Source organism: Stegostoma tigrinum, chromosome 29 (genome assembly GCF_030684315.1).
Source record: "Stegostoma tigrinum isolate sSteTig4 chromosome 29, sSteTig4.hap1, whole genome shotgun sequence".
In the NCBI taxonomy this organism is placed as follows: Eukaryota; Metazoa; Chordata; class Chondrichthyes; order Orectolobiformes; family Stegostomatidae; genus Stegostoma; species Stegostoma tigrinum.
Genome location: NC_081382.1, coordinates 24808862 through 24833489, shown reverse-complemented (window position 1 = coordinate 24833489; position 24628 = coordinate 24808862). Strand labels below are relative to the sequence as shown.

The following is a 24628-nucleotide window of genomic DNA, read 5'->3' as shown; positions in this document are numbered from 1 at the left end:
AATGCATGGTGAGGATCTGGCATGTACTGCCAGATAGTGTGATTAGAGGCAAGGCTAATTGAGGCTTTTAAAACAGAAGTGGAAAAGAAACATTTGCAATTACAGAGATAAGACAGAGCAGCAGTACAAGGTTAATTTCTGAAGGTCAGCGTGGATCTGTTGGGCTGAATGACCTCCTCCTGTGCTGAGACCATTTTGCGATTCCGTGATTAATTTCATACTACTGAAGAGGAGTTGTGTGTATTATCAGGTAAGAAATGGTCATGTGTTGCAGTACCAGTCAATGGGAAGTAGAGTGCTCCCACTAAACCTCTTTATTGTGCTGAGTCAAAAGGCCCGTCTACTCAGCAGGTGCTGAAGGATAATTCAATCTGAACAAGTAGAGGCACTTATTTCACACACAAGATACAGCTTGCTGCATGATAACAGTAGTTATAAGTTACATTGGCCTATTTAAGCACAATTACAGAGACTATCAAGAGCCAGAGGTGACACATTTGTCTCTGTCAGGATCTTAGGCTGGACTAGTCCTTCTCCACCTAAAAAAAAGTGACATCCTCAGATTGAGTGGACCTTAACTTTAATCCTTTCAGAACCATTACCTTAAACAACAGAAATCTGGAAACCCAGATTCAAATCTCACCTGCTCCAGAGCTAAGTAATGACGCCAGAACAGGTTAACTTAAGGAAAATACAAACAATGGCCTAAGCTGAGATGCCACTATCACATGAATGAATAAAACAAAACAGAAATCTGTTGTAGCCTTAAAGCTAATCTGATTTCTCACCACTTTGAATACATTAAGCTATGTGTCAGCAAAAAAGAAAATCTTAAGGGGTTCCTATTGGTTCATGTCAAGAGAACCTGTACGGGCATCCTGGGCTGAATGGCCTTCGCTCTCCAGTATCAACGTATAGCTTTGCTGAAAATAATCACAATGAGAATATCTGCATGATAAAAGTGTGCTTCACTAAACTAGCATCAGCAGAGCTGTGCCAGCAAGATTTACTGCCCAGAACATCTGACCAGTCAGCTCTGCCTAAGGCTGTGAAAGTGGCAACTGCACCCAACTTTTCATTTCATGCAGCCATAACGGATCTGACTAACATTAACCGGGCTGGCTGGATGAACTGTAAAAGGAACTGTACAGCTCATCCCATTTAATATCACATTAAGTAGCAAAATGGAAAAACCATCAAATCATAACACATGGATAGTAGGAACTGCCGATGCTAGAGACTCTGAGATAACAAGGCGTAGAGCTGGATTAACACAGCAGGCCAAGCAGCAGAGGAGCAGGAAAGCTGACATTTCGAGTCGAGACCCTTCTTCGGAAATGGGGGAGGGATAAGGGATTCTGAAATAAATAGAGATGGGGGGAGGCGGATAGAAGGTGGATAAAGGAGAAGATAGATGGAGAGGAGACAGGCAGGTCAAAGAGGCGGGGATGGAGCCAATCAAGGTGAAGATAAACTGTATCCGTTGTTCCCGTTGTGGCCTCCTCTACATCGGGGAAACCAAGCTTGGGGACTGCTTTGCAGAACACCGACACTCGGTTCGCAACAAGCAGCTATACCTCCCAGTCGCGAACCATTTCATCTCCCCCTCCCATTCCTTGGACAAAGCTGCAAGAACAGCATTTCATATTTCACTTGGGAACTCTGCATCCCAAGGGTATCAATGTGGGCTTCACAAACTTCAAAATCTCCCCGCCCCTGACCTCATCCCAAAACCAGTCCAGTTCGTCCCCGCCTCCCTAACCATTCCTCCCACCTCAAGCCCCACCCCCATCTCCTACCTACTTCCTCATCCCGCCTCCTTGACCAGTCCATCCTCCCTGGACTGACCTATCCCGTCCCTAACTCCCCACCTACATTCACCCTTTACTGGCTCCAACCCCGCCTCTTTAACTTGTCTGTCTCCTCTCCACCTATTTTCTCCTTTATCCATCTTCAATCCGCCTCCCACTCTCTCCCTATTTATTTCAGAATCCCCTTCCCCTCCCCATTTCTGAAGAAGGGGCTCAACCTGAAACATCAGCTTTCCTGCTCCTCTGATGCTGTTTAGCCTGCTGTGTTCATCCAGCTCCACACCTTGGTAAATCATAACACATCTCTGGTTCCCAGAAAGAGTAAAAGCAATAGGCAATGTTCCCACATTGTTTCAGATTCTAACAGTCAATGCATTGGACCTGTTGAATGCTCAGATTGAGTGAGGCACATGACAAAGTATCCTTCACATCACAGCCAGGTTTTGCTGGAAGTTGCCATGATGTCTTCATCCCTAGAAATCATAGAGTCATACAGTCAGAGAGCTGTATAGCATAGAAACAGTCCCTTCAATCCAACTTGTCCATGCCAACCAGATATTCTAAATTAATCTAGTCACATTTGCCACCATTTGACTGATATCCCTCTAAAACCTTCCTATTCATTTTCTCATCCAAATGCCTTTTAAATGTTGTAACTGTAACTCCACCACTTCCTGTTAGCTCTCTCCACACACGCACCACCCTCCCATGTGAAGGAGTTACCCCTCAAGTCTCTTTTAAATCTTCCCCCCACTCCCCTTAAACCAATGTCATAGTTTTGGATTCTTCTACCCCAGAGAAAAGACCTTGTCTATTTATCTTATCCATGCCCCTTATGACTTTATAAACTACTATAAGGTCACCTCTCAGCCTCCGATGGTCCAGAGAAAATAGCCCCAGTCTATTCAGCCTCTCCCTATAGCTCAAACCCTCCAATCTTGGCAGCGTCTTTGTAAATCTTTTCTGAACCCTTTTAAGTTTCACAACACTCTTCCTATAGCAGAGAGACCAGAATTTCACACAGTATTCCAAAAGTAGCCTAACCAATGTCCTGTACAACCTCAACATGACCTCGCACTCCTATACTCAATGTACTGACCAATGAAGACAAGCATTCCAAACACCTTCTTCACTATCATGTCTACCTGTGACTGTGCTTTGAAGGAACTATGATCCTGTATTCCAAGGTCTCTTTGTTCAGCAACACTCCCCAGGACCTTACCATTAAGTATGTAAGTCCTGCCCTGATTTGCCTTTCCAAAAACCTGAAAATGCCAATTTCTTCAAGGAGTTACAATGATAACAGTTGACAAACGATGCATCGTCATACATCTAAATCAGATTTGTGACATTGAGAAGGGTAATTTTACTCCCTTAATAGATTAGGAAGTGGTTTGATGCTTGTTCTTGTGAGTAATTAATGTGACCGGCAAATGACAACGTGTGTTGTCTAAAGTTAGTGCACCCCTTGACCCCAGTAATTCTATTAATTTCAGAATCTTAACATGTTGCCTAGAAAAGGAAAAGGGAAGTGATGTTTGCTTGCTTTTGTCAGGCCACTGAACTTTTTCTGGCACTGATTGGAGTCCCGCTTATGAGCAAGGTGGAAATCAGGTGACACTTATCTCCGCCCCACGTGATCCATGACATCTTTTTCTGAGCTTCCTCTGCTCGGCATCCAGGAGTCTCTCTCTCTTGCCCCATGACTATGTTTGTCCAGGTTGGTTGGGTCTTGTGTGTTTTGCTTTGGTTCCTTCCAATGTTCTCAGCCATTTTTTGTTTAAAATGCCACTGCTACATCCTCTGTATGAAATTACATTTTAAAAAGCATCAAATGCTTTTCTGCATGTAACCAATAGTTATCAGAGTCTTGCCTTATGATGACTGATTAAATTATGTGGCATCCCTTGTTAAAGTGTGTGACTTTGTGTGAGTAACTTTTGTTTTCTGCCTTCACCAGTTGTACCAAGTTCAGGTGATTTACCGTTGTCTGATGCTGCCTGGCCTGCTGTGTTCATCCAGCTCCACGCTGTGTTACCTCTGACTCCAGCATCGGCAGTTCTTACTATCTCCGAGATACATTTATGAGTTGCTTCAGCATAGCCTACTCATTCTTTCCTAATCTTAGTCTTCATTAGCTCCTTATTCAGCTTGTCTTCTGTCCTTGCTTACTGTCAAAAATACTTTACCTTGTGAGAGTTTGGTCTATCTATGCCTTCCAGTGCTGAGAACAGAAGATTTTTGCAGCTGAGGAAAGGTATTGGCAGCTCATTTAAATTCAAGCTTAAATTGACCCTGAGACCTATCTATCTAGGTGTAATCTGAGCTCCTCCAGCCTGTTATACTCTCCAATCATTTCAGTCTTAAAGATCAAATGCACAAACTTCCACCACTTCCAATATAGCTCCATTCAGATTGCACGAAAATGGCACCAACGAGGTAACAATGGCTTTTACATGAGCTGGCCCTATGTTTTCCGATCAACTTACAGGGAGTTAGTGGGTAGAGGACTTGCCTCTAAGACACAGTGCCAGTATTAGTCCTATTATACATTTATGAAGTAACACAGTGTGGAGCTGGAAGAACACAGCAGGCCGGGCAGCATCTGAAACAGGAAAGCTGACATTTCAGTTCAGGACCCTTCTCCCGAAACATCAGCTTTCCTGCTCCTCTGATGCTGCCTGGCCTGCTGTGTTCATCCAGCTCCACGCTGTGTTACCTCTGACTCCAGCATCGGCAGCTGTTACTATCTCTGAGATACATTTATGAGTTGCTTCAGCATAGCCTACTCATTCTCTCCTAATCTTAGTCTTCATTAGCTCCTTATTCAGCTTGTCTTCTGTCCTTGCTTACTGTCAAAAATACTTTACTTACCTATCCCCTTCATACCCCCAGCTCCCGCTCTGTGCTCCATCTGCACCTATCGACATATTTCTCCCCAAACCCCATCTTCCTCATAAGTGCCACTTTTTCTGAGCTGCTCTCTTCTGACGAAAAGCCGGAAGGCTCAAAGTTTTTAGCTCTGTTTTCTGCCCACAAATGCTGCCAGACCTGCTGAGTTTCTCCAGTAGTTTCAGTTTTTGCATGATGAAATGAGCTGTGGACTGTCAGGACCTATATTGTAGTGTGCTTGCTGAGCCAGACTAACTTGTTTGTTTTTCTAAGATGACAAATGTTATTTTTAACTCACTGCCCATATCTGTATAGGAAATCCCAGCAAGGGCTCCAGCTTCGGCCACACCCAGCTCAATAGGACTTGCGCTTGGTTCAAACACATGAACTGCTAATCCCTTTCCTCAGCTGTGCAAATCTTCGGTTTTCAACAAAGGAAGAAGCACAGATGCAGCAAACTCTTGGACACAAACCATAAATCACGCTCAATCATGTAACATTGTACAATGTGTTAAGGCAGAAAACAAAAGATAATGACTCTCAAAATCATGCACTTTAACAATGGTTGCCACATAGTTTAATCACTCTTCATAATGTTTCAGTTGTATTCCTTCCACACATTCCTGTGTTTCTATTGAGCCCTTCCTTTTGAATGCAACAAGAAATGTGCGAAGCTATTATGTAGTGTGCCAAACTTGGCGTTATGACCCAACTGAACCATGAAGGGTTAAAACGTATGAGTCAAGAATCCATACACTCAAAGGATGTAAGCTTCAAACTGTTTCATGTAATAGCTCTTCAGAAGTTAGACACCCTTTTACTTATTTGGTGTGGAATAACTGAATGAATCACTCAACTCCCTCGTCTACTTCAAGCATCTGGAGTTTATTGTTTTACACCAGTGGGGAGAAAGCCTTTGGGCAGTCCAGGGACTTCTGCACTGAACAAAGGGAAACATGCAAAGCAGAGGCTGGAAGAACACAGCAGGCCAGGCAGTATCTGCAGGAAGGAAGCAGTCAACGTTTCAGGTAGAAGAGTAATCCCAAAACACTGACTTCACCTTTCTTCCAGATACTGCTTGGCCTGCTGTGTTCTTCCAGCCTCCTGTTTGTCTACCTTGGATTCCAGCATCTGCAGGTTTTTTTATCTCTAAAGGGAAACATACACTTGTTATAGATTTGCTTTTAGTGTCTTGGCTGTTAGAAACCACTGTTATTAATTGATTATATGCACATCAGACAGGTGAATCATGTGAATGCACAATCAGACCATGGATAGCTTTAGGGTTTCCATGATCACATGATGTTTCCCAGGCTGCTTATAATTATCCTTGGGCTTTTTCAACCTATTTCAATCAACTGTACTCCAGGCTTAGCTCCTGCATTGTTATATAGCACTCTCTTGCTGATAAGAAGGGGCCTCTTCCATCTACTTTAGATCGAGTGTCCAGAGGAATGCAGTTAATGCCTGTATACTTAAAATCTCCATTTTATTATATGGTAGGTGGCTACTGATATGGATGAGACCCTTCTCTTCTATACTGTAATGATTGCCAGACTTTGGCCCAGCTTGGTACAGAGCCTTCTATCAGCACTTCTCAAAGATGTGTCTTGTCAAACTGTCTCTAAACAGCGGGTGCATTTGCTTCTGTTCAGCAATGTCTATTGTGAGTTATCTTAATCCAGTTACCTTGCATATAGAGTCATACAGAATAGAAACAGGCCTTTCAGACCACCATGTCTGTCTATATAGGCCAACAAACACCAAACTAAACTAATCCCACTTACCTGCACTTAGTCCATAGCCTACTATGACTTTGCACAAAAGTATGCCATCTTTGGTCTAGCCAATAATTTATAAAGTTGTAAGACACTCCCTTGCTCCTCTATCTGTGCTCTAGCTAATGAAGACCCGTATGCCTTTTGCACCACACTGTCTACCTGTGCTGACCCCTTCAGGGATCTTTGGACTTGGACACTAAGGTCGCATTGTTCCTCAGTGCTCCCTAGGGACCTACCATTCATTGTGTATATCCTTCTTTTAGCAGACCTCCTCACACTTATCTAGACTAAATTCTACTTGCCATTGCTCTGCCCAATTTACCAGCAGATCAACATCAGACTGTAGCCTGACACCATCCTCCTCGCTAATTTTCATGTCACTTGCAAGATTACTAATTATACCTTATATATTCATAACCAGGTTGATAACGTATATAACAAATAGCAAGGGTCCTAACACTGATACCCATGGTACGCTGCTGGTCACAGGCTTCCAATTGCAGAAACATCCCTCCACCATCACCTTTGCTTCCTATTTGCAAGTTAATTTTGTATCCATTTTGCCAACTTTCCTTGGATCCTATCGCATCTTACATTTTGGACCAGTCTTCTATGTGGGACCTTGTCAAAGGCCTTACTGAAGTCCATGGAAAACACATCAGCTGCACTACTCTTAACAATATATTTCATCACCTTTTCCAGAAACACAATTAAATTTGTCAGACAGGACCTCCATTTAACAAATCCATGCTGACTATCTCTGACTATCTCCTGATTACTGGGGCAGCTTGGAAGCTCAGTGGTTGGCACTACTGCCTCACAGTGGTAGGGACTTGGGCTTGAATCCACCCTCAAGCATTTGTGGAGTTTGCACATTCTCCCTGTGTCTGCATGAGTTTCCTCTGGGTGCTTTAGTTTCTTCTTACAGTCTTGCTCTATACTCTTGCAGGGTATGTGGATTGGCCATGCTAAATTGCCCATAGTGTACAAGGATGTGCAGGCTAGGCACATTAGCCAAGGAAAATGCAGGGTTACAGGGATAGGAGGAGTTTGGATCTGGGTGGGATGCTCTTCAGAGGGTCGGTGTGGAATTCATGGGCCAAATGGACTGCTTCTACACTGTAGGACCAATGCTTGCCATTCTAAGCGTTGATTAATCCTGTTCTTCAGAATTATTTCTCTCCCACAGACATCAGACTAACTGGTCTGTAATTATGTGGTCTATCCCTGCTGTCCTTCTTGAACAAAGGGATCACATTAGCTATCTTCCAGTCATCTGGCACTTCAGCAGTAACCAGTGAAGTATTGAATATCTCTGCCCGGGTCCAGCAATCTCTTCCCTTGCCTCTCATAGCAGCCCAGGGGCTAGATTTCATCACGCCCAGGGGATATATGCACCAGTATACCTGCTAAAGCATCTCATAACTCCTCCTTATTAATCTCAGAATGCTCTAGAACCTCCGACCTCAAATGAAATCCCCATCTTCCGTTATCTAGTTTATAGTCGAATTTCAAACATCAGACTATGGAAGATACTGTATCAGCTAAAAACCACCTTCAGCCATTTTATATAACAAAGTGTGAAGCTGGATGAACACAGCAGGCCAAGCAGTATCTCAGGAGCACAAAAGCTTTTGTGCTCCTGAGATGCTGTTTGGCCTGCTGTGTTCATCCAGCTTCACACTTTGTCATCTTGGATTCTCCAGCATCTGCAGTTCCCACTATCTGTGATCACATTTCAGACATTTTATACTGCTTTAGCCATGGGCAGCCCCAACAGGGGAAACATGTCAAGCCATTGGTTTTGATGAATATTAATCACCAATTAACATTGTGCATCACTGACATGATTTAATGTTGACTTACCAGCTGTAGAAACCACTGTTGGAACCATTGCACTTTGGACTGAATGGATAACCATAGGCATGTATGTGACCTACCCTGGAGCAGAAAAGCAGGCTAAGATTCACGCAGAGGCTGCAGCTAATGTCACTCAGGAAAAGTCAACTGTCTGACGTGGAACAAGGGCTCTTGTGACGCATCAGTAGTGGCCTGTCTCTGAGGTAGGAGACCCAGGTTCTATCCTACCTGCTCCAGCGTGTAGTCATGTCTCTGAACAGGTTGGTTTAAAAATGAATTCTGATATGGAACATACTGCATGGTACAAAGGTTATGAACTAAGGTCAACAAGTGTAACAATGTTTTTGATGGAAGCGTAAGTGGCCCCTGTTCAGAACTTTAGTACATTCCAGACCAAACTGTAGCATTCGACACACCTTTGAGTTGAAAAGAGAATGTAGCACAGTTGGTGCAAAGCAGAAAGATTACAGCTGGCTTGCAGGGAATTCTATACCACACCCAATTGACATTTGAGCATTTCTTTATAAATTGTTTTGGATTAAAAAGGGGTTGCCAAAATATGGAGTCTGCATCCAGGAGAGCGAATCTGTGCAGTGAAAGCTGCCAACAAAGGGCTCCTTCAGCTCCACACAGTCCAATGTCATCACATTATTTGCTGGGCTAAATCACATGAAAAGTTGGCTCTTGGGAGATCATAAATTGTACTTGTAGCTCGTGGTAACTCCCTTTACTTGACTTCAGCAACAATAACACTTGTAAAAGACTTGTACATCTAATTTGCATTGGACCAAATAGCTTCTTTGAGGAAGGGTTTATACCTGAAATATATTGTTTCTTTGCCAACAGTCACTGCCAGGTCTGCTAGAGTGTTCAGTTCTACTCTGCAAACAGTGGTCTGGCAACTACAGGCTAGGAACAGACCTGTTCATGGCAAGTTAGCATAAACACAGGAATTGACCATTCATCCCTCATGGAACAGGATTGATCAGAAAGATGTTCCACTAATCAATTCTATCCTGGTGTGCCTGCCCTTAACTTCAATTATACATATTCAATCCCTATCCTTTGATGTCCTACCCTACAGAAATGTATCGATCACAGTATTGAAAATTCCAATTGATCCAACCTCCACAGCTGTTTTGTATTTACAGCTCATTCTAAGTACTGGTGATTAAATGGCTGATTAACTGCTTAAGAAGTGTGAAGAATTAGTGCAGGCACAGGATGACAGGTTGCTTTCTGCCAGGAAAGCTTATTGAATTAGTGAGCCTCAAATCCAATTAGAGGAACCCCAGAACATATGCATCAGCTTAATGAACAGGGGTTACAAACAGAGATTGGTGAACTTTAAAAGTCATCTTGAGGGGAAGAAAATATTACCTATCTGTGTCTCTAGTACTGACGTTGAAAAGCTAAAACAGCTATGACACAATCTAAAGAACGGAAGTTAAATGGAGCAAATATTATTTAGCCTAAGCCATTACTTATTGCTTATACATCTGTAGGAGTCTAAAGATAACAATGATGGAGTGATTTCCCTTTAATCTCTGCACTTTCTTTTCGGCTCACTTCTATCAGGAACAGCCGATGCATCAGTTGGTGAAAAATGTTCTGTCTTTCTGGAATTTTTCTTAATTATATCAGGTGCATTATCAAGCCTGGCAGATCCAACGATGCCTCTACTTGTATAATCTGCACCACAACAGCCACTCAGTCATCAGCAGAGGAACACACGCACAAGCTTTGATTAAAAACTCCCAACAAGAACACTGCAGGGACATCGGAGAACTGAAATGACCAGCAGAATCTAAAAGAACCATTACAGTCAGAACGCATCACAGACAGCAGCTATCTGAACAAAGGAATACAGATTGACACTGTCAAAAAAACCCACCAAGACCATAAGACAAAGGAGCAGATTTTGATCATTTGGCCTACTGAGTTTGCTCTGCTATTAGATCATGGCTGATATGTTTCAACTGAATTCTGTTGGCCTCTCCCTGTAACTTTTGATCCTGTTACTAATCAAGAATCCATCTCTGTCATAAATACACTCAATGACTTCACCTCCACAGCCTCGGTGGTAATGAGTTCCACAGATTCCCCACCTTCTGCCTGAAGAAATTCCTCCTCATCTCAGTTTTAAAGCATCGTCACTTCACTGAGGTTGTGGCCTCAGGTCCTTAAGTCTCCTACTATTGGAAACATCTTCTCCATGTCTGGTCTGTCCAGGCATCTCAATATTTTGTAAGTTTCAATAAAATCTTCTCAATCCTCAACCATTTCTCATTTGACAAGCCCCTAATTCCCATGATCATTCCTGTAAACCTCCCCTAGACCCCCTCTAACACCAGCACATCCTTTCCTAGATACGATGCCCAAAACTGCTCACAATGTTCCACATGCAGTCTGACCAGAGCCTTCTTATACAGCCTCAGCAGTGCGTCTCCGCTCTTGTATTCTAGCCCTCTTGAAATGAATGTTAACATTGCATTTGCCTTCCTATCTGCCAAGTGAACCTGCACATTAACCTTAATAGAACTAGGATTCCTAAGTCTCTTTGAGCTTCAGATTTCCGAAGCCATTTCCTGTTTGGAAAATAATCCACGTCTCTATTCTTCCTATCAAAGTGCATAATCTCACACATTCCCACATTGTATTCCTTCTGCCACTTCTTTGCCCACTCTCTGAGACTGTCCGAGTCCTTCTGCAGCCTTTGTTCCTACTGAATGCTTTATGTCCCTCCATCTATCTTTGTGTCATCCACAAACTTAGCGACAATGCTCTCAGTTCTTTCATCTAGACTGTTAATATATTACATGATAGTAGTGGTCCCAACACAGATCCCTGTAGAACTCTACTAGTCACTGGGTGTCATCCTAAAAAAGAACAATTTATCCCACTCTCTGCCTTCTGCCAGTTGATTAATACTCTATTCATGCCAGTACCTTGCCTCTAACTCCATGGGCTCTTATCTTTTTTAACAGCTTCCTGCATGGTACCTTGTTAAAGGCTTTCTGGAAATCCAAATCAAATGACATCCACTGGGTCTCCTTTGTCTAACTTGGTCATTATCTGCTCAATGAATTCCAACAGATTTGCCACACATGACCTCCCCTTGACAAAGCTGTGCTGCCTCAGTCCTATTTTACCACAGACTTCCAAGTACCCTGCAATCTCATCCTTAATAATGGACTCTAAAATCTTACCAATGACTGAGCCTATAATTTCCCATTTACAACCTCCCTCCCTTCTTAAACAGGGTGTTACATAAGCCGCTTTCCATCCTCTGGAACCTTCTCTGACTCCAATGCTCCTACAATCTCCTCAGCTATCTTCTTCAGAACACTGAGGTGTAGCCCATCTGGTTCGGGGGATTTATCCACCTTCAGACCTTTCAGGCTTCTCAGCCGCTTCTCCTTGGCCACTACACTCACTTCTGCCCTCTGATTCACTTAAAGTTCTGGTATGCTGCTGGTGTCTTGCAGCGTGAAAACTGATGCATAGTACTTCAGAAAGGTATCAACAGTTGTGAAGAGATTTAATATTTCTCCTCAAAATCCAATCAAAGCAAATCCAACAAGACTACAGATCAAGTGACCCATCACAAACTCTGATTAGAATATCAGGATTCCACAACAGCTACAATATAATCTGTTACAGAGAAAAGGTGGCAGTGACACAGCAGAGAGTCAAAAAATAATTTGCACAGGCTCCATTCTGTTTGGATAACTTGATGATGCTAGAAGAGAACTGTAGTCATATTCAAGGATGCAGAATTTCATCCAGCTGATATTTGCCAACTTCATGACTTCTTGACCCCATATAAACTATGCTGTAGGTTGTAAGATTGTCACATGCACTTTAATTGTAAGGCTTAAGTCAAATACAATTATCGACTGGGTATTTAAAGAGTTAATTTAAAGTTTAATAATCCTGGTGAGTAGTTACAAAACGTAATTCCAGGTATAAACATGTTATCACAAATTTATCATAACAAGTATAAAAGAAATGATATTTAGTAAAAACAGTGGTTTTCAGTCCGGGATGCCAGTTTCTGCTACTGGTTGACTGGGCAGAAGTCTCTTGATCTGTTCTGTTGACTGAAGTTCTTTTCCTGTCTTGTGCATCAAACCACTAAATACCCAAGCCTTAATGACTGTTACTATGTCATGTGCATGATCAGTGACAGCTCGATCTGAAATGGGCATATTGGTGCACGAACAGTGCAGAAACGGTTCCTGGTCAATCTTGAATTTGAGGTGGTCTATTTAAAAGTAATGATCATAGTGGTAACATTACTTCCTAATGTCTCCTCATTCGTTTTTTACTATGTCAATCATTTTAAAACATTGTCCCTCTTAACTTACTAATTTCACCTACATTTGTGTGTACTTAAAGTAAGTAGCATTGCCTCCTCATGATTAACTGTCATCCCAAATTTTATGATAATAAAATGTGAGGCTGGATGAACACAGCAGGCCAAGCAGCATCTCAGGAGCACAAAAGCTGACGTTTCGGGCCTAGACCCTTCATCAGAGAGGGGGATGGGGGGAGGGAGCTGGAATAAATAGGGAGAGAGGGGGAGGCGGACCGAAGATGGAGAGTAAAGAAGATAGGTGGAGAGGGTGTAGGTGGGGAGGTAGGGAGGGGATAGGTCAGTCCAGGGAAGACGGACAGGTCAAGGAGGTGGGATGAGGTTAGTAGGTAGCTGGGGGTGCGGCTTGGGGTGGGAGGAAGGGATGGGTGAGAGGGAGAACCGGTTAGGGAGGCAGAGACAGGTTGGACTGGTTTTGGGATGCAGTGGGTGGGGGGGAAGAGCTGGGCTGGTTGTGTGGTGCAGTGGGGGGAGGGGATGAACTGGGCTGGTTTAGGGATGCAGTGGGGGAAGGGGAGATTTTGAAACTGGTGAAGTCCACATTGATACCATATGGCTGCAGGGTTCCCAGGCGGAATATGAGTTGCTGTTCCTGCAACCTTCGGGTGGCATCATTGTGGCAGTGCAGGAGGCCCATGATGGACATGTCATCAAGAGAATGGGAGGGGGAGTGGAAATGGTTTGCGACTGGGAGGTGCAGTTGTTTGTTGCGAACTGAGCGGAGGTGTTCTGCAAAGCGGTCCCCAAGCAGAACACCTCCGCTCAGTTCGCAACAAACAACTGCACCTCCCAGTCGCAAACCATTTCCACTCCCCCTCCCATTCTCTTGATGACATGTCCATCATGGGCCTCCTGCACTGCCACAATGATGCCACCCGAAGGTTGCAGGAACAGCAACTCATATTCCGCCTGGGAACCCTGCAGCCATATGGTATCAATGTGGACTTCACCAGTTTCAAAATCTCCCCTTCCCCCACTGCATCCCTAAACCAGCCCAGTTCATCCCCTCCCCCCACTGCACCACACAACCAGCCCAGCTCTTCCCCCCCACCCACTGCATCCCAAAACCAGTCCAACCTGTCTCTGCCTCCCTAACCGGTTCTCCCTCTCACCCATCCCTTCCTCCCACCCCAAGCCGCACCCCCAGCTACCTACTAACCTCATCCCACCTCCTTGACCTGTCCGTCTTCCCTGGACTGACCTATCCCCTCCCTACCTCCCCACCTACACCCTCTCCACCTATCTTCTTTACTCTCCATCTTCGGTCCGCCTCCCCCTCTCTCCCTATTTATTCCAGCTCCCTCCCCCCATCCCCCTCTCTGATGAAGGGTCTAGGCCCGAAACGTCAGCTTTTGTGCTCCTGAGATGCTGCTTGGCCTGCTGTGTTCATCCAGCCTCACATTTTATTATCTTGGAATCTCCAGCATCTGCAGTTCCCATTATCTCTGATCCCAAATTTTATGTCTGAATGTTCTCTAAAATCTATCAACATCCTTTTACTTCAAGATCGATTTCAGAGCCACAATAACTATTGATGTCCAAACCAAATTATAGCTCAAAATAACCATACAAACTAATATATGTAAGCTTATCACCTACTTCATACATTTCAAAAACTAAACTATTTTAGAACATAGCTGTGTCTTTGAATAAAAGTCTTTTTACCTCACAGCATACTCATGTGTTAGCCTACGTTTACCTCATTCGCACCATAAAAAATCAATAAAGCCATAACCTTATTTTAGACCTTGGGCATATGGTTCTTCTCCCCTATGGACAGTGTTTACAACTAATCACAATTAAACAAAATATAACTGAATTTCTCACTTGCGTAATCAAGTCAAAATGATCAATAACTGAAAAAGAATCAATCCTCCAGTCAACTGAGAACATTGGGCGGAATTTTATAAGAGCCTGAACAATGTGGACTGTGTTAGAAATGTCACAAAAATGCGTAAGAAAATCAGACAGCCCCATCTTGACATTGGGAGAAACCTGCTGCATCTTTTACCCAGGCATTGAGATGAGATTCACACGAAGCAGTGGCAAGATGCCAATATAAGGACAACTTAAACCATATTAACTACACATCTCGGCTCATTAATCGCAGCTTTATTTTGCCAGCCACCTTCCCCCCCACCCCTGTCACCGTGAGCAAATTATACATCAAAAATTCTCAACATGGAAATCCAAGCAGGTACTTGGCGATTTCGGCTCCAAGCAGCTTCCATATTCCTCACCACACAACAATACCTTGGGGCATACTCCATGGGCACCAGCTGCATACACCTCTTGTCCATGGACACTGGCATCTGGTAACTGCCAACCCCTCAGGAAACTCTTGGTATTTGTCCAATCCATTTGCAGGATGATTAGCAAATGTAAACTTGTGTTGCATGGTGTGCCAGGAGCTAGCTTTGAAAAGCTATTGCAAGGGCACTTTGAACGTAGGGATGCAGGACCAGGTTGCATCTCAGGGCTGCTTGCTTGCTCTCTTAGTGCTTCCCTACATGCTCACACATTGCCAGCGGAGGTGGTAGAGGCGGGCACAATACAGTCATTTAAGATGTATCTAGACAAACACATGAAAGGGCCGGGAGCAGAGGGATACAGATCCTTGGAAAACAGGCGACAGGTTTAGATAAAGGATCTGGATTGGTGCAGGCTTGGAGGGCCAAAGAGCCTGTTCCTGTACTGTAATTTTCTTTGTTCTTCATTCTCACAACATCCTTGCCTTATCTTGTGCTCTTGTGCTATGGCACGTCCTGCATGGGTTAAAGGTTTGCCTTGCTGCTTACCACAGACACAAAACCAGGCAGCTATCATACATATAAGCAGTTATCTGTTGTGGAACTGGTCATGTTGCTGTATGCCACACAGAGATGTCTATCTAACACCTATAGCACATGTCAGCTTTCTGTGTAGCAAACACACTGCAATACCTATTTAATGAGAACTTTATTTATCTTCAGACAGAATAGGAAGTATGAAGGCAATCTGCATGAAGATAATTTTGTTAGGTGTCAGCCATGATTCAGATCCAAGCACTCTTGCTTCAAAGTCTGAAGATTGTGGGTTTAAATCCCACCTCAAGATCTGAGAACAAAAATCAAAACTCAAATTTCCTGACTAAAGGAGTCTTGCACAATTCGATATACCTTCATTTAGATAAGACATTAAACTCAATTGCTCTCTGAGATGGACATAGAAGCTTCCATGACACTATTTTGAAGATGATGTTAGTGGAGGGGGAGAGAGACATTGTTATCCCTGTGTCCTGGCCAGATTCAACACCACAAAGACAAATTCTCCAGTCATTATAACATTGCTGTTTCTGGCTGCTTGCTATGATAAGATTGGCTGTCAGTGTTCCTATGACTGTGGGTTAGATTTTGTGTAGTATCATATTGTCTACAAAGAGCTTTGAAATTTCTGGATGACGTAAAAAGCACTATATAAATGTAAATATTTCTTTCTACGCACAACACGGGTACTACACATTAAAAATGTCAGCTGGATTATTATGTTGACTGTCTTTATGATTGGTTCTGGAGTTGTCTTTCTGTACTTCAGGCTTAGAGATTTTCTCACTTTAAGTTTTTGTATAAAAGGTTCCCTCTTTCTGCTGGTTATTGACTACATTCCATCTGTGTAGGCTAGTTGCTGTAGCTCAGCTTGTTCCTGGTTCCAACATGCGAACATTTCCCCAAGCCATCATGACTGCTGCCTCAGCAGCTTGCCAAGTTCTTTGCCAAGCTATCTTGCACATTCTAGAAGAGACATGTCATCACATGGGAAGGCCCAGAGGCTGAGGGTGGCACATCACATACCAGCTTTTGGTGGAGATATTCAATGAAGCCTTGCAGGTAGATACAAGCCACCTCATGTGTGTGCAGACTATTGATTCTGATATCCACAGGGATTTTACAATCGGATAATATTGTTGCCATCAGGTTACCTACTTAAGAAAATGAATTCATCTCTAACTGAATTCTGGGTAATAAGTTTTATCACTTAGAAACAGAAGCTGCAACGCCATATTCCATTCAAAGAAAGCTGGATATATATTTGAAAAAGTGGCATTTAGAGGGCTACAGAGATAAAGCTGCAGAATAGAGCTAACTGAGTTGCTCTTTTGGGAGCCAGTACAGACATAATAGATTGCATGTCCTCCTTCTGTACTGTAGAATTATATAGTTCTATGGTAAGTGATAATTCAGTACACATGGGCTCGCAGATTCATTTAACCATTCATGAAGTGCAAGGTGTCCATTTCATTGTCTACTGGTGTCAAGAAACCTGTATCCTAGTTCAGGGTTGGGCTCTTGATAGCCCACTAATATTTAATGAGTTGTTGAGCCGCACACAATCTGATCAGTTGTGATCCTTGCTCTGTGCTGAGTTGGTTGCTCTTAGCCAAGGTGATGGCTTCGGGTGCCCCGGGTTGGGGAATGGACAGTGCACCAGCAGTCACACACACGACATGAGCTAAAGCCACTTAACAAAGTTACCAGGTAAGGACAAAGCTTTGACTTGGCTGTGGTGGCCTTCATTATTGAATAGTTTTCTCGTGACATGTCAGCTCCCACACAGGACGGCAGCTGGGCGAGATACTGGAAGGAATTATACCAGAGTAAGGAGCCAATCCAAATCAGTAAAGGAGCAATGTGAAGAAAAGTGAAGTTAATAAATATGGGCATTGCTGTGGAGGCCACAGCTCATTCCTGAGGACAAACCATTTATTTTTGTTTTGTAAACTCTATGCTCTTTTTTTCAAAGTCCAGGCAGCAATAATTAATTCTGAGGTACAACGTGATGAGGGTTGGTGATCTCCCAACAATACTCTAGGTCAAAGGCAGAAAGGGATTGAATGCAATAGCCAATATCTAGATTTATTAAACATCTCCACACTCTGATTCTACTATTAGAAATTAGGAGTGGGAAACCTGAAAGATTTTTCATTTTACTCTTCCTTGGCTCAGGGTACTTCAGATGATTGTGATTTTATGGCCATTCTAGTGGAGGTCAATTAAACCAGACCCAGGATTTTTCTGGTTCAGTACCACATCACTGAACGTATTTAATAACCTAGCCACTGGACGAAGCCAGGCCTGTGAATGATGTGCAAGAACTGGAGATGCTGCTGTTATTCTGAAGGCCCCAGGGTCATTTCTTGCTGATTGTATTTTAACTGACTTCATTGTGATTTGTAGCATAAGTGGAAGAGGATACTATACTATGTAGCAAATTATTTCAATTTAATCAGGGCCACGCTCTAATAATCGGCATAGCTGATGTTTTCATCCTTGTGCTTCATTCTGTTGCAATTTAATTGTGCCTAACAATTACTGTCACTGGAAAAATGACTCTGCAGTTCTGTAAGTGAGGACAGGGTAAAAAAGTTGACTGTAGACTGAATGATTCCAACCAAGGACACTAAATTGAAATTTATTGGAAACAAGCTTTCAATTCCTGCAATATGAATAAACATTTCCATTCCAGTTGTTCCCCGAAGGAGGGTTTTTAACAGACACAAAAAAATTAAGGAACTGCCTGACAGCAATATCATACAGTCATAGAGTACAGCACAGAAACAGGCCCTTTGGTCCAATTTGTCAATGCCAACCAGATACCCTAAATAAATTTAGTCCCATTTGCCAGCATTTGGCCCAAATCCCTCTGAACGCTTCCTACTCAGATACGCATTTAGATGCCTTTTAAATGTTGTAATTATACCAGCCTCCACCACTTCCTCTGGCAGTTCATTCCATGCATGCACTACACTCTGTGTAAGCAAGTTACCCCTTAGGTTGCTTCTAAATCTATCTCCTCTCAACTTAAACCTACGCCCTTTTGGACTCCTCCAGCCTGGGGAAAGGACCTTGTCTATTTGCCCTATCCATGCCCCTCTTGATTTTATAAACTTCTTTAAGGGCACCCCCCTCAGCCTCAGATGTTCCAGGGAAAATAACCCCAGCCTGTTCAGTCTCTCCCTATAGCTCAAACCCTCCAAACCCTGGCAACATTCTTGTAAGTCTTTTCTGAACTCTTTTAAGTTTCACAGCATCCTTCTTATAGCAGGGAGACCACCGTTGAATGCAGCATTCCAGTACTGGCCTTACCAATGTCCTGTACAGCCACAACATGACATCCCAACTCCGATTCTCGATGCAATGTCCAATAAAGGCAAGCATATCAAATGCCGTATTCACGACTCTATCTACCTGCGGCTCCACTTTCAAAGAACTATGAACCTGCACTCCAAGGTCTCCTTGTTCAGCAAAACTCCTCAGGACCTTACCATTAAGTGTGTAAGTCCTGCAATTATTCGCCTTTCCAAAATGTAGCAGCTCACATTTATCTAAATTAAACTTCATCTGCAAATCCTCAATCCCCATTGGCCCATCTGATCAAGTTCCCATCGTACTCTGTGGCAACTTTCTTCGCTGTACACCACACCTCCAATTTAGGTGTCATCTGCAAACTTACTGACCACATGTCCTATGTTCATATGCAAAGCATTTCTACATGAAAGAATATTTCGAATCAGAGAATAAATTCACCGCTATATATTAACTGTCAGTGCAACAGACTGGACTAGACATCATTTGGATTTAAAGGATGTTTTCCAACATTGAGGGAATTACATGATTCTAGAAGCTTATGTTCAGTCAAGGATCTTTTGAAATATAATAAGATCATTCAGAAATAAAGAGCAATATATATTTTAAACTCAGAGTTGAAATAAGCTCATTTTAACCTTTGAAGGAGTCAGCAGCATTTACTGTAACAAAATGATGCCCTAACTGTAGTATATTATACATGCACTGTATTGATTCCAAAGAACACAGCAGATATGTGTTGTCTGTTTCTTTGATCCAACTCAAGTTTCCACCAGGATCATCAAAAAAAATGCCATCCTCATCCTCTGGTACAGACACTTTGCATGTTGACATCATCAGAAAGTTAAAATGTGATACTATGTTGCAATAGACAGTATGTGCAAGGCCACAGGGTATTTTCTCCCCCTTAGTGTCATCAGACAGAAAGACAGTCCTTTTCGTGAGATTGTGTTAAAGAATACAACTTCCCATGTTCTCTGACTGAAGAAACACAATGAGAGTTCAAAAAGGCAGGAAAGTGACATGTTGCTCCAGACAGCAGGTTTCCTCTCCCCCTATATGAAACCTGGAGCTCTCAACAATGTTAAACGGGGGAATGTTGGGAGACAGTATCTGTCATCTCCTTTCAATGGCACATCTCCACTTGAATAGTCTCCAAAGTAAATGAGTTTTCCAACAGTAAAACTCATTTACTTGATTAATGAAATAAAATGCAATGAGCTACAAAAATGGTTTGTATTTTTGAGAATGGTTGGTATTCTGTTCAAATTGTGATCCACACAAGTAAAATTCATTGCTATAAAACTGTATCCATAGAAAGCTAAGGAGAGTCAATGGTATCAATACAATATATGCAGGCCATAAAATTATGTTTCAAGTTGCTTTTCTGTCATTAGATGTAAGAAGGACTCTGAGTATGAGGTAGAAGAAAGAATAAAACAAGAAAGGTCCATTTGGTCCAATAAACCCGGTCATTCTACAGGATGAACAGATCCCACTTCTTTGGTTCCAACCTAGCATTAATTTCCCAAGAGCATTTTCTCTGATCCCTAAAAGAGAAGTATTACTCTGTGGATAAATGTCCCCATTTCCACCCCGCACTTCAACAACGCAGGAATCAGGTTGCAGACCATTTGGTTACTTGACTTATTCCTGACACCCTTCAATCATTCTCTTACAAATCCACTTTCTTTCTGAAGAAGTTAATCAACATGGCATCAATGTTTCTCTTATGACATATTGACAAATTATCTAAAGACATCATTGTTGCGGCAATTTTAAAAGGATTGCACGCAATAATGAAAAGCTGGATAGCATTTCTAGTTTGAAGACTCCTTATCTAACAGCGCTTTGGATTTTAGGATAACAGTTAGAATAATCAACATCCAAGGATTGCTCAAGCATTACCAAAGGCTAAATGTGCGTACGTCTTGAGGATGGGCATCTTTTGGTGTAAATAAAAATAAAATACTGCAGATCCCTGAAATCAAGAATAAAAACAGTAAGTGCTGCAGAAACTCTGCAGGTTCAGCAGAAAGCGTGGAGACAGAAGCAGAATTAACACGTTGAGCCTGTAATGGTTCTTCACCAGAAGTGAATGAGGTTGGAAAATTTGTGTTTTTAGTGCTCTAAATCAGGCAAGGGAGAGGGGCAAATGGAAGGGATTGTGACGTTAAATAGGACAACCAGCCAACAGAGTGGTAATGGGGGTAAAGCAGAAATAGGGATGTGAAAAGGAGAAAAGGAGGTCCATTCTGTTGAGAGCAAAGTCAACAAGACATAAACAAGGCACAACCCAGTTGCAAGGAGGGATGGTGTGAGAATAATGGAGGACAGAAGTCATGCTGTGAAATTGTCAAACTCAATAGGGTCCAGCAGAAGCTGTAAAGTGCCTTAGCAGATGAGGCATTGTTCTTTTAGCTTGTGTTGAGCTATGTTGGAACACATAGCAGACCCAGGACAATTATGTTATCATGGGAGCAAGATGGTATATTTTGGTGTCTGCCATATACCAATGCAGACTGTGTACCTTCAAGACACGAGTACTGTCACATCATCAGGAACAGTTATTTTCCAAACTATTTTCTTATATTAGTCACTGCTTTTAGAAAGAAGTAAACAACTGATCTGTATAACGGAGGATGTCACGAATGTGAACAATAAAATTAAAGGCTTTTACATCATTTTCAGCAGATTTGAAGGTACTAGTGAACTAATGACCATTTTAGTTTTTTAATGCTTTTGCTGTAAGCAGTTTATGAACCAAAGCACAGAAACTACCCTGGTAAAGTGTGACTTGGTATAGGCTATTTCATTGAGTTATTTTCTGGCTGTATAAAAAATATTTCTTTAAAACCAAACGGCTGACAAATGAAAGGCTTGTAGTTCTTAGTCACACACATGTACTCATAATCAAGGCACATTCTTTATTTTTTAAAACATTTCATTTTCATTTCTTCAAGTTCATTTTTGATTCTTTCTGTGGCGCCTGTGGTGGAGAGAGATTGCAGGGAGCTGTTGAGCGGTAGATCCAGTCCATTCCTTATGGCCATAGTAGCGTCAGCTTCAGCAACTGCTCCAGTGTCAGTGGATCAAGGTCAGTTCTTTTCCTCTGATGTGTCAGTGGCAGCTGTGACAGCGGTGGAGTGAACAATCCCTCGAGTGAATGCTCTCTCGGTCCTTGGCAGTTGATGTGGGTGGTCCGTCAGTCCTCGGAGGTTGAGATAGGCCCCAGACCTCAAGAGTTAGGCCAGTCTCCTGGCTATAGTGCTGGCACTTGGGAAATCAAGAAGCCATGAATGGAACTAAAAATATCCTAACTTTGCATGATTTATTTCTTGATATAATTTATGTGATTAAAATAGCACCAGCTTATGACTACTTATACACATTTTCCTGTATTTTCATAAATACGTGGAACAGTAAATTACTATTATTACCTTTCATGATTATTACATGGCAATTGAATGATTTGCAGGGAGTATCCTGTTATTTTGTGAATCTATTTTGCATCAACTGTAAATTTTATGTTTCTGATTTGAGTCCAGTGGGGAAATGAACCAATAATACTAGCTTTACAAAGGCATGCATCAGTTTTGTAATACTGACAACGACACAATATTTTTTAAAATATATTTAAAACACAAAATTTCAAAATGCAAAAAGAAGTTTGGCGATGTTAATTATTGGCAGAACTTATAATCCTCAAGCTCTATAAATTGTTTTAATTTGGAATGTATTTTTGATAAATTGTTTTCAAAATGCACAATGTTAGAACTTAAAATATAACTACACCAATACTTCATTCAAGCTTAAATAAATCATTTTAACATTACAATAAAACCATTGGCAAACAACCTTTTTGAGGTCTCATTAACAAATCATATTTGACATTTTTCTTGATTAATGTAAAAAGCTGAACTTGAAATATACAACAATGTGATTTTAAATATCTTGCATCTATTTAATTGTAATATATTAATGATATTAGGTTTCATTATTTTGTTGCATGGCTATGTATTTTTCTTTGGCATTCTGTGCATTTTAGAAACAGAGAGTACCACTGGCTATTAACGAGTCATAAAGCAATGAAGGCTAATATGACCACAAATGCATTCTGTCCAATCAGGGTAAATGCCATTGGCATGGCTCCTTACTTCGCAGTCGACTTAAACAATATCTTTCTATGCCTGTGTAATACAATTAGCATCAATTCCTCCTCAATAAATCATTAAACTGCACATTGCCTATTTTGATTGGATCAGTCCGGTTTAGGTGGCCTTTCAATGCTAAGAGATACCCGTGGTGATAAAGATACTGTTAATGAATTAATGAGAAACAGAACAGCATTCTGCTCATTAGTTTTATAGAACAAATCATTTAACTAGATCACACGGATAGTGAGGAATGAGACAACTGGACTGGTCACAGTTAGAAGGAGGTCAATAATTGGCAACACTCCTCCACTGTTGTTAGCTGTCCTCAAGTCTAATTGCTGATATTCTTTATATTGTTGTAATCATTAAAGAAATCATGCAGCATTCATTGGTTTTAACAATTTGATCAATCATAATCAAAACAGTGATTAAAGTAAAGAGCATTAGGCTTTTATCCAGAGATCATAAAATTAAATATAATCTTGGTAATCAACCGAACTCACTTGTCCTTCCCCTCAGAACTTCTGATTGAATGCTTAGGTTGTCTATTTTCCTCTTGCAAAATTGAAGAGAAGGAAACGAAGATAAACTGGTACTAAAATCTTCAAACCATCCCTTCTGCAATCTGATTGAAAGCAGTGTTGAATTCAAGAAAGACAAAACATTCATTTATGGACAGCATTCAATGACCCCAGGTTGTCCCCAGAGCTCCTTACAAGCAATTAATTTCTTTTAAAAAGTGTAGTCACTGTTCTAAGAACAGAGCAGCAATTTTGTGTGCAAGTTCCCATGACGACATTGAAATAAATGACCACAGATGTCAGTTTTGGGAATTAGTAGAGGGGTAACTGTTGGTCAGGACCTAGGGAGAAGTCCCCTCCCTTCTTTGAATAGTAGTTTTGTAACCTTTTACATTTACCTGTGAGAGCAGAAAGGGCTGTAGCTTAAACATCTTTCCCAAAATGAGACTCCCTTCATCTGAGCAAAACTCCCTCAGTACAGTTCTAATCAGTATCTGCCCAAGTTATGTGTTTGAACCTTGCCAAGTAGGCCTTGAATTCATAACCTTCTGACTCCATAGAGTTACAGTTGAGGATGCCATTTCTGGAAAAGTTCCCTGCCCCCATCATGCCATCAGTCAGATGACAGATTGAGCAATGATATGGGACAAAGGGAATATAAAGTATGTATAAAAGATGCAATGAAAGTATCAGCAAGTTATTTTATTGTCGTCAGTTTATCGGTATCTTCAGAACAACGGTCAGCCCATCAGTTTCTGTTACTTTCCTATCTTACTAACAATCTAATTAAAGAAGTTCTATATATGTTATATAGTTTCTCGGATTTTAATTCTGCCACTGTTCAGTTTTCCATTTATTCAATAATGGCAGAATCAAAGGGGCTATACGTTCACACTTCGTTTGAAATAACATCCAATGTCAATATGCTAAGCAATTTCAAATTTGAAACAAGGGAGAAAATTTGCTCTAAATTTATAAACTGGATTTTATAGCTGAAGCCACATCAACTATTTTCACATTTTCGACATAGACAAACAGAAGGCGGGATGAACGTAGCAGGCCAGGCAGTATCTGGAGGGAAGGTGCAGTCAACGTTTTGAGTATTA

General features: G+C 41.8%; 1 protein-coding gene across 8 annotated transcripts in view; it reads right to left on the bottom strand.

Moving 5' to 3' along the window:
* LOC125465563 (serine/threonine-protein kinase Nek6-like) overlaps nt 1-24628 on the bottom strand; it is a 269602-nt gene that overhangs the window by 152564 nt on the left and 92410 nt on the right. The window lies entirely within an intron of this gene.